Source organism: Chelon labrosus (assembly GCF_963514085.1).
Source record: "Chelon labrosus genome assembly, chromosome: 11".
Lineage (NCBI taxonomy): Eukaryota > Metazoa > Chordata > Actinopteri > Mugiliformes > Mugilidae > Chelon > Chelon labrosus.
In genome coordinates, this window is record NC_140344.1 from 26,660,328 (window position 1) to 26,669,724 (window position 9,397).

Below are 9,397 nucleotides of genomic sequence, written 5' to 3' on the forward strand. Positions count from 1 at the left end.
CACACACAAAAACACTTTAGCAACAACTAAAAAAAAAACATGAAGAACAGCACAAGGTGTTGACCTGGCCTCCAAATTCACTAGATCCCAAACTGATCAAGTATCTGTGGGATGATCCACAGAGGACCCACCAACACCTGGACATCAAGACCTGGCATTCGGCATGGTTAGATTAGATTAGATTAGATTAGATTAGATTAGATTAGATTCAACTTTATTGTCATTACACATGTACAGGTACAGAGCAACGAAATGCAGTTTAGCATTTAACCAGAAGTGCGGTGTGTCTGGATGTGTGTGTGGGTGTGACTAGGGTTGAATGATTGCTTGTTTTTACAGCATATGGACGATATTTACAGATCAAAACCTATGTACAGGTGAGACCATATATACAAGTGAATGAGCAGGATATACATAATTATTGAATGAGGTACTATGAACATATTATACAGATGGATTTGTTTGTTAAATGTGAGTAGACTATAAACAGGAACTATAACATAACATAATTTACAATAAAGGAGATGGGCAGATAATAAATTAGGCGATACAAAAACAGATAAAGTGAGCAGTTTACAGTGTGTAAACAATAAGCAGTAGCTGCCTACTGTTACTAAACTAGTGCAATATTCGGTGTAGAGGTAGGGATGTATTTCTCACTTGTCACCAGGGGTAGTGGGTGTGTCTGGATGTGTGTGTGGGTGTGACTAGGGTTGAATGATTCGTAATGAATATCACCTGGCTCCTGCCTGTGAATTTGTTTGTTTGACACAGAGTGAGGGTGAAGTAGGGTGCCGATATTTCTGTTGACCGCTTGAGTTACTGTCTTATAGTTTAGTCCTTCAGTCCGTCTGCATAACAAAAAGTATATGTTATCAAAAGGATCAAAATAAACACCCTTAAATTGCAGTGATGGTATCATGTTTCCTCTTTGGATGCAGCGTGTCAGACAGAGCCCTGCTTTCTCCTTTCAGTGACTAAGTTAGTTCTGATAGTCACACTATATTCGGTACACAGATAGATAGATAGATAGATATAGATAGATAGGTTTTATTTGTCACATGCACAGTTATACATAGTACAATGCACAGTGAAATGTATTCTTGTACCTGCAGCCAGTAGTAAAAAAAATATAAGTACTACAGTAAAACAGTAGTTTACACACAAGGTAAGCAATATAAGTGTATAATGTACACCGAGAGAAGTAGAATAAATATAGAATAAAATATAGACTGTAATTCAGAGGGGGGGGGGGGGGGGGGTAGTTGTATATGCACATACATTTACAGTATTTAGCAGCTATATGAATAAAGTGCAGTGGTGCAGTGGTATTTAAGTCCGGTTAAGGCTCAGAGTTGAGCAGACGGATGGCATGTGGATAGAAACTCTTCTTCAGCCTCTCAGTCTTTGTCCTCAGGCATCGGAAACGCCGACCTGATGGCAGTAGAGAGAAGAGAGAGCGTCCAGGGTAACTGGATCTTCTTGTCCCTTAACCTGCAACGTTTGGTATAAATGTCCTGCAGGTTTGGGAGGGGGGTTCTGATGGTCCGCTCCGCTGAATGGACCACCCTTTTGAGGGCCAGGAAGTCCTGCCTGGTACAGTACTAGTACTGTGCAAACAGATTGTTTGAAGTGTGCATGTGCCGAGCAGTCCAGTAGTGCAGTGGTGATGGTGTAAAAGTCTTTGGTCAGTGAGGGAATGTGGAGTCGACAGGTGTGAGTGAATTGGTGTGTAGGGGTCAGCAGGGGGAAGTGGGGGGCAGGGGTCCCTGGTGAGTCACAAGTGAAATGACCGTGCAGGCAGTTCAGTCTGTGAGACAAAGAGCCTAATACCACTCATACGGTGCGTGCAGACCATCCCTTGCAGCGATGCTGAATGCAAAAGGGGTTTCAGTCTGATGAACAATGTATGCAGAGACAAGAGCTCTACACTGTTGTTGTCCAATGTATGTAATTTAATGATGATCAGCATCAATGCCCCCCTTTGAGTCTTTTTGAGCCAAGGCAGTATATGTTACAACTTGGTTGAGAAGCCGTCGCTCTGCCACACAGGCAAAGAGAAAATGAACACCAAAGAAGCTTGAGTACAAACACATTTGGATGGCTTTGTAGGCTACAGGCTACTTAACCCGTTCACACCTTCCCTTCTTACCCCACCCTAAGAGCACAATGAGAAGACACCAAGTGAAACAAGACCTGGGACATCTCTAAGAGTTCCACCCTGTTGCCAGACACCACGGGACACCCTCAGAAGGCCCATGTCCATTCTCTGATGAGTCACCACAAGGGAGACCTGCACAATATGAGGAAGGTGGTCATAATGTTATAACACATTTGGAGATGGAGACACAGATCGACCACAAGGTGGAGGCAGAGTCCCTCCAGTGACCCTGATTAAACTCATAAACATATCTCAGTTGGCCTTGATCTTTCTGAAACTCCAGGAGAATTTCTCATCTTCAGTTTCAAGTTTTCCGTCCAAGTAAAATCTTAAGAGTTCAGACTAATAGACTGCTGAGTACACGATGAAGAACTGACAGAAAAACTCAAGATGAATGTGCTGCTGTTCAGCCTAATGGGACCTGGGAAGGGTTATCTAAAGGACGATGTTCTCTTTACAGCAGAAAACGACGTGCCTCATGGGAAATGTAGTCTTAACACTGTGAAAACTCAACCCATGAGGAACATTAACATTAAAAATGACTGATTCTGTTTATAGTTTTATAATCGCTGAAGCATATTTCTATAAAACATCCGGACAGAAGAGAATTACTTCTCTAAAACTCATTATACTGCAGGTTTATTTTAAAATCTATATAAATTTGGCTTTACTGAAGATTATAACCGTGTTTGAAGTGATTCTCCCATCAGCCGTTCACTCCTTTAATCTACTGCAGCTAGAAACTGTCTCTGAACATCTTCTTCTTCTGGTTTTGTGCCACTGAGCAATAAAAACTGGATTTCCACATTCAGACCAGACCAAGAGACACAAGCTGTTGGCTGTTGCTGCCAGACATCCTTTAAATAATGTGACCGTTGATGTTTAAATGAGCTCAGACTGCAGGAGTTTTAAATTCCTACCCTGGTTTGAAATCATCACACACTTAAGGAGAAACTCTGTTGGACTGTAGGGTTTAATTTTTCTCCAAAATGAAACCCTAATATTGCAGAATGAATGATTGCATTGTGTTACGGCTGAGAGATTAAAAATGTGGTTATAATGGAAGTCAATGGGGCATTTTTGTCTGCTAAGTAAACTTTAAATCTGATGCTACACAAAAACTAATAATGCAATCAAGTCAATATTTTAGATAATCTTGGTCATATCCAAGACTGATTTGAAAGAAATAAAAAATAAAAAATGCCCTAGACTCCAAACATTAGTTTTATGGAAAATAACTCATTTTTGTGTGTTTTTTTCGTAAAAAAAAACCCAACAACAGTGACTTTAAGTAATCAAGCTGGCATTTAAGGGGTTAAAATCCTAAAATGGTTGAATTTTTGATAAATTTGTAAAGTGGACAAATTAGGAACATCAGTTACTTTTATTGAAAGATTACAGTTCATGTCTTCAGTTTAATTTTCTCACTTTGTAAGTTCATTCATTCTGCCCAGATCAAACCCTCTGACGGGCCAGTTTTGGCCCGCAGGCCGTATCTTTGACACCGGTCCGCAGCGAAAAATAAAAAAAAGCTTCAAGCTCAAACGAGCGTGGATGAGAAAATTTTTCAACGTTAAACTAGAGGACGGAAGAACTCTACAAACAGAGACGAAGTCAACGGAGAGTGACTGTTCTTCAGAGAGAAGTGGAGGTGACATTTGAACCGCAGTCGTATCACCATCAGTAGACTTGTTTATTGTGAACATTGAAGATTCAAGTTGTTTGTTGTTGTCAGAGTAAAAAGAGCAGTTTAGACCATACAATGAAATTTTTACTTTGCAGGTCTCCCTGGAGAAAATCTGTTAAATTAAAAAAGCTTAAAACCCGAGTTAAATAAAGTGCGCTGAGCTACAGATACTGTCATGGTTTTTAACTTTTGAACATTTTTGTGTCCTGTCTGTGTTTTCCCTCCACTGATAGATTGATTGGTTTCTCCTGGTGTGTGCTCCTCCTTCAGCGCTCTCACCTGTGCCTCATTAGCCTCATTGGGTATAAATAGTCCTGCCTTTGCCTTTGTCTCTTTTGGTTCCGCTCCACATGGTTCCTTGTTTTCTGAGATGTGTTGTGTCTGCCTTTTGTCACATTCATCATATGTCCTCATAAACATTATTATTTCATGCAATCCTTGGTTCCTTGTGTGCATGTCCTGCATTTACCTGTGACAGATACAGTCTGTGGGAGTGATGGGGAAGTGATGCAGTGTTAAATGTGTGCAGGAGTCTGATGGCGTGAGGGTAGAAACATATATTTATTAATTATCCGCATTTTGGCATTTAGTTTGATCCCAAAGATCCCATGAGCAACCAAGAGGTTTGGTGAAGTTAAAGGTTTTAGTTTTTCCTGTATCTCCTGCGTCTTTGGCACTTGTTAGACCTTGATTGGTTACCTGATTTATTGTCGTGAATTGTTTAGAGTTCAACGTAGAGAACTGACACACACACAGCTTAAAACAGCCTGCAAAGCTCAATAACACAAGCACAAAAACTAATGAAATAAACATTTTATGGATAGGCCCTGTCATTTGGAAATGAATGACTTTAGTGTTAAACACTAAAAATGACAAATTTGACTATTTTTCTCAAAAATGAAACCCTAATATTGGAGAACGAATGATTTTATTGTGTCATGGCCGAGAGATTAAAAAAATGTGGTTATGATGGGAGTCAATGGGACATTTTTGTCCGCTAAGGTCACAAGAGGATGGTAAATGTTAAATCTGTTGCTACACAAAAAATAATAATGCAATCACGTCAGTATAGATAGATAGATAGATAGATAGATAGATAGATGGATAGATATAGATTTGTAGTGTGTTCATGTGCAACTTATCGTATTCATGATCCAGATTCTGGCTTTTAGTTTGACATCAATCAAGGTGTCACCCATGAACCTGCCAGTGGTTTGGGGAGTTTTAAGGTGGTGACACACCAAGCTGAAAGTCTAGCTCTAGTTTATCACCTGCACCATTGGCACTTGTTGGACAGTTTCTTGAATTGTCAAGAGTCTATTTTTGTAGCTCCCCCTAGCTAATTAGCCCTTCCCGTTTCCCCTATTGAATGACGAGTACAGACTACTGCCGCCTGCTGGTTTGGAGAGTTATTCCGTTCATGCACATGCAGAACGTACCGTCTAGTCTTTGTGGTGTGTTCAAGTGCAACTTTTTGGTCCAAACACAGTAGACGAGAGCCACAGTCGGCCCTCAATGACGATAATTTTTTTTGACACATCTTAAGAATGGATCTGTAACCAGGTCACATTACCAGATTATCTGGGCTCAACCTCAGTATCACCAGAGGTCAGGATGGGTTCTTCCTCCAGGAAAAGATGATTTTAGGGATAAATTGGCCCAGTTTAAGAGAAGTACCCCAAAAAAAAAAAAAGATAAATGAATGAATTTTCTTGCTGTAATTTCTGTTTATTCAGCACTTACTCTGCACTTTCTGATATTAATGGCTTTGCTGTGCTCTGAATTTTTATCCTCTTGAAGCAACTATGACAGGACATGATGGAGTGCAGCCTCTTCCAGCACTGTGTGTGTGTGTGTTGAGTGTGTGTGTGTGTTTTGTTGAATCATCTCCAGGGGAATGAGCTGTGCTGAGCCGTACCAGGACCTAAACATCCACAGTATCATCCCTCTGCTTCCACGTATCACAGAGCAACACTGAGGATGTTTTCTGTCTCACTTTTACTCTTTCCCCCAGTTTCTTTTCTTTGCTGCTATTTTTTTTCTCAATGTTTTCTTCTCTTCTTTCTACTCTGGAAACTCTTGTCAACTCTGCTCTTATCTCCAGACATAAAATATGAGTCAAAGACATTTTTTTTTAACGAACAGACCCCCACCCCCCCACCCCCCACCAGCCGTTTGGCGTAAATATAACATGACAATCAGCACACTGCCAACACCGTGACTGGATTAACTCACAAGGGGGCAAAGGTTTACGTTATCGGCAATTTATCAACACCAGAGTCCTCGTGCGTGCACCTCGTGTCATAAATAAAATGAAAAGACTTATTTTTAAGATTTGGTTTGTTCAGCAAAATCCTAAAATATTCTGTTGTATTGGTGACGAAACTCTGAATCACTGTTGTGTTTACGTTTGGATCATGTTTTTGAGTACTATGCAGTAGGTTTATTTGAGTGAGGCTACTTGTGAAGCTGCACAGAAACATTTCAAAAAAGTTGATTTAAAGCTGTGTGAACCAATTTGTGACCACTAGGGGCGAAACAAATCCAAAACAAGCTCACAAACAGACTGGACATATCTATAAGGTTCTTATAGCGGACAGTTAGCAAATAATTACTCACTACTATTGTCTTCATGCTTGATTGGAGGTGCTATAGGTTAGCTTAGAGACTAAAATAGTACATGTGCTGTAAAAAGAAAATAAGCTACATGAGGGTAATGCTGCCTTTAAATGGTGTTGAGTTCACCATGATTACAAGAGTTGCGATATTCACGACTCTTTTGAGTAAATGTTATTTAATAATGGCAAATCACGAGTTGTGTGACGTGCTTGCTAACATTTTCAGAAATATTGGAGTTGGATGGTTGATATATTGCAGTTTATTTGTTTAGAGTTTTCTTTGTATTTGAGCAAAATTGATGATATTCCAGCCGTTAAAGCTAAAAACTCTTCTGTGAGTGTACCAATGTTAAATCTTCCAATAGGAAAATGGTTGTTGTTTTTTGTGCAATAACAAAATTAGTTAATTCACTCAGTGCACTACACTTATAAACTGAAAAACAAAATAGTCTTAAAGCTGTGTGAACCAATTTGTGACCACTAGGGGGCAGAAGAATTCCACAACAAGCTCAAAAACAGCCCAGAGATATTATCTATAATGTTATTACAGGAAAAGTTAGCAACACAAGTTAGAATCATCCTTTTATTTCGTGACCTGGTCGTTAACATGCTAACCTTTAGCCTCAATAGCATCTAGATGTGATGAGAGGTGATCTACGATTTATGGTCAGTGCTTTTTTATTTATTTTTTTTGTTTTATTTTAACAGCTTCCCATCCTTGGTTCCATTTGAGGGCAGCATAATGAGCACTAACGTGGCGACTCAATTAGCATTAGCATTTCTTTAATGTCCGATGGTGAACTGCTCAACATTAAGATTTTTTTTTTTTTTAATTCTTGGCAGCAAACGGGCGATGAAATTAGCACAAACTAAGAGGAACAAAAGAAGGCAATGCATGTGAGTCTTTTCTTCTGTGCTTATCAAGTAAGGCCCTAATCCATGTTTCCTCTATCTGCTCTAAGTAGAACATTTAGATAGAGCGCCTAATGTGACTACTGAAAGTGGACAAAGCTGCAGTTAACACTGACCAGCTATCTCGCTTCAAAGGGCCTTAGCGGCATGAGGCTGGGACAGAGATGAAACACCAAAAAAAAAAACAAAAAAAAAAAACACACACACACACACACACACAAAGAGCAGAAAGACAAGATGGGAGATATAGGCCTCGTCCGACAGCTGAGATATAGCACCAGAGCCCTGGGGAGTTTCAGGGGATTTCCAACGAGGGAATCGGACACGTTGTCTGATTTACACTAACACTTTGGCTAAACTTATGATAAAAGTTCACAAAAGAAACATCGCCGTATCTCTATTTATCCATCTCTGCACCCATCCGTCTCGGCCTGTTTTCTTTCTCTCGCCATAGAAAAAAAAAAAATATGATATAGTGATATAGAAGGCACTTTTTTAAAGCTGTTTTCATGTTTATGAGTATTGTTGACCGTCTTCTTTCTACCATAAAAACGAAGGTGGCTTTTAGTCGTGTAGTGGAGTAAGAATATATTTTTTAAAAAAACGAAGCCGCTTCGAGAGAGAGTTTGAAAGAAAACATTCATTTTTATCTGCTTTTACTGCTTCTTTTTTTTTTTTTTTCGTCGAGAGGAGAGCCAAGGAATGCAAAGAGGAATCTGGTGAGAGATAAAGAGAGGAAAGTGGATGGTACTGTACTGCACTGTGTGTGTGTGTGTGTGTGTGTGTGCGTTATTGTGCAACTGAACAAAAAGACCTTAAAGTCTCACAATCCTGCTTTGGATTTTAATTTTAAAACCTTTTTTTTTTGTCATAAACAGGTCAGGATGTGCTGCAGAGAGGAAGAAAAACGTCTCTTTTGTGCTATGGGAGGGAAGTTTAGTCAAGGTCGGCTCATTATTTAATTTTTTTTTGCTGAGATTTTGCAACTTTTGTGCAGCGTTAATATTTAAAGAAAAAATTAATCTGACTTTAGCTTTGACATTCCTCTCTGTGCACAAGGAGGAGTTGATATACGAAGCTCAGAGACTCTGAAATGAATAAATAAAGACCACAAAGACAAAGTTATTGTATCAAAACAGTCACATTACAATTAGACAGAGAGAAAGCATTGTTTTCAGTTATCTCACACTTTTCGGGTACAAAAATGTTTCACCGACGTTTGCTGTTTTTTTTTTTTCTTTCTTTTTTTACGACTCAAATATTAAGACACATCAAAGAAAAGGAAAAGAAGTATAAACAGCTCCTGGAGTCCGACAGTATATCAGTTAAGTTACATGGAAAGAGCTCGGTTCCCATGGTGAGGAAGCATTATTTACATCTTGACCACAATGTCCTCGGCCACAGAGCCAGTGTGACCCAGCAGACATATTTTAGAGCCTGCAGCGGCGAAAACGCTGCCAAAGTCCAGCGATATTTACACACCACAGAGACAAGAGACGACTCAGCTCCGAGAAGAAAGGAGTTCAGCTTTTTACACATCTGCAAACGCTGCATTTGCAAATTCTTATGCTTATTTGGAGCAGGTTAAAACCAGAATTAGCTTTTATAGTATAACTGTAAAAAAAAAAATAAAAAGAACAGACAGAGATGTTTGTCACACCTTTCCCCTGTTAAATCATTCCAGTGGAAGCATTGTTGTCGTTTTGTTTTTTTGTCCAGAAAAATATAATAAATAAGCCTAAGTAGTTCAACACAAGAGATATTTACAACAGTTGAAAAGATGCTAAACTGCAGGAGCATGTGTGACGTTAATGGTAACCTTTGACCTCATGTGCATCATGGTGGATGAACTAAATGTGCAACATTCATGTAAATTTCATGTAAATTAAAATTTGTTTTTTTGAGGTTTGCGTACGGTTTGAATATATTTACATTTGCCTGATACGGTGGAAACATGTTGAAGTCATAAAACTGATGATGTTCTGTTATTTTTTTTTGTCAATAAATCCCATAAAAAAA